This window comes from Calidris pugnax, unplaced genomic scaffold (genome assembly GCF_001431845.1).
Source record: "Calidris pugnax isolate Ruff unplaced genomic scaffold, ASM143184v1 scaffold25, whole genome shotgun sequence".
Taxonomy (NCBI): domain Eukaryota; kingdom Metazoa; phylum Chordata; class Aves; order Charadriiformes; family Scolopacidae; genus Calidris; species Calidris pugnax.
The window spans coordinates 4018789-4021190 of record NW_015090805.1 but is presented as its reverse complement, the minus strand read 5'-3'; positions in this window follow the sequence as shown (position 1 = coordinate 4021190).

Here is a 2402-nt window from a genome sequence, read left to right as displayed (position 1 = left end):
TAATTGGCACAAAAAGAAAAAAAAGAAGGAGGGGGGGGGGGGGGAATAAAAGAAAATGAAGAGGAGAAATAAGAAACCATCAACATGAGCATGGTATTCCTCCCATTGAAGGGCTCCAGGTGCTTAACAACTCCGTAATATCCCACCACCAGCAGCGTGAAACCACTGACCTTAAGACCTAGAGGAACAGTGGAGGAGTGAGCTAAGAAGTGTGTTACAATTTTATTTGTATTATTGCGGCTTTTCCTGTATAGAAGCACTTCACCTGCATTTTCTTTTTCTCTGTAATATGTAATAATGATTCTTGAGTTAAGACTGTTAAGATTTCCATTAACAATAAACTAATGTCTAAATATATATACACACAGACACATACACACATATATTTAAGGTGTATCCCCTCTTTGTCCATAAACAAGACTTGAAATGTAAGAGTGCTCCACTGCACTTTCTCCCTGGTGACCCAGCAGGAATGGAGATTTGTGCTTCCTCTACTACCTGCGAAGAGCTGCAAGAGACAACTTCTCAGACCCTTTTATCGTGTCTCCCTTCCCACTCCCCAACTGGGGTACTCTTCCCCCTGCTCTTTGGGTGAACCAAGCCTCTTGCCTATGGCAAAAGCTTGCCTTTCTTCAGGTAAGCTGTAGGAGCAGAACATGGGGATCCACAAAATGGCCCTACAGGTATTTGCCTTCCTCCAAAGGTGAAGCCATATAAACTGATTTCTTACAGACTCAGAAGCACTCTATTTTATACAGGGTGTCTGTGTCTACATAAGTTATTACTCTCAGGATCATAGGTGTATATGCATGCCTTTAGCATGCATCTTCTCCATGTTCAGATGGGTATGTCACCTGCTGGTTTATTTAGAGGCATTACTTGGCAAGTGCCATTGAGAGGCTGCTTGGGAACACCTTCACTGCTCACCCTTCTCACAACCCTCCCCTTTCCCAGAGGAAATAATGACAATGAGGCCCTGAGGCTAATTTTGGCAGCCCAGACCACCCTTTTCAGTTTCCTAACTATAGCAGTCCATATCCTTTCTCACTCCTCTCCCAAATGCACAGCATAGCAGGACGGTCTGTAACCCTGTTTATCCAAGTTCTTTTGTTTTGCAAGGATAGCCAGCAATACCAGGGGATTTAAAAAATTTTCTGAAGTGTGAATCGTTTAGGAACAGCAAATAGTCTGACAGGGTCTCATGTACACAACTAAACCTCACTGATCTACCTCATATTTGCATGGAAGAATGAGCAAATTACCTTGGGGTTTTCCAAGCGGTGATTTGGAAGCAACTTTGAGGAAAAGAAGTCCATTGAGCAGAAGACAGAAGTGGTAGGAGGAAGGGAGAGCAGGTGCTGCTGAAATGGGCAGGCCTTGTGGTTTGGCCCATGTTTGCCCAGAGCTCAGTGTTGGGAGTAAACTGCCAGGGCAGCCGGGGTCCCCTCACTCTGCCACACACGTGCACACGAATTTGGGACCCTCTCAGTGATCAGAGGTTTTCACCTGGTGATAGAATCATAGAATGGTTTGGGTTGGAAGGGACCTCAAAGATCATTGAGTTCCAACCCCCCTGCCATGGGTAGGGACACCTCCCACGAGACCAGGTTGCTTAAGGCCATGTCCAGCCTGGCCTTGAACACTTCCAAGGATGGGGCATCCACAACTTCCCTGGGCAACCTGTTCCAGTGTCTCACCACCCTCATAGTAAAAAATTTCTTCCTGAGATCTAATCTGAATCTTTTTTCTTCCAATAGAACCATCCCTGGGACACCATAAGCAAGAAAGCAACCTCTCCTGCTTCTTCTTTCAACAGTAAGGGATGGAAAGGGAATACCAAAATTTTGAGAGATTAAGTGTAGCCAAGAAAGAAGAAGTGCAGAGCAAGCCCTAAAGTAAGAGCCTCCTGGGGCTACAAAACCCAAGCCCACATTCAGAAGAAAACCCTTCCAGGCAATCCTAACCAAAGTCTCCTTGTTCCCAGAGTAACAGCCCTGTCTGCAGAACTGCATTGCTTCCCTCTGCTCAGAGATGATGGCACACAGCACTCTTTCTCGGCGCTAACCCCACGGCCCTCGTTTGCTCCCTCTCCGCTGTTGTCCATGAAACAAATTGCAGCTCTTTTCAGAGCCACTGCAGGGACTGCCCCCTGCGCCCAGAAGAGCTCTTCAAAGACTAGGATGCTTTCATTTTTACTCTTACAAATACAGCAGCTTCCCAGCCAGAGCCTTTTTTGTCTGTCTCTGGGTTCAGTGTCTTGCAGCTGGTCTGCCACAGCTGATCTTGTGGTCCCCAGCATCTGGGTGGCAAGGGACCTGGTTTCAGTGGCTATTCATGCTTGGCTGAACCCACTAGCAGTCATTAAATCCTGGTCTAGAGACAGGAGACCCAATGCTCGGTGT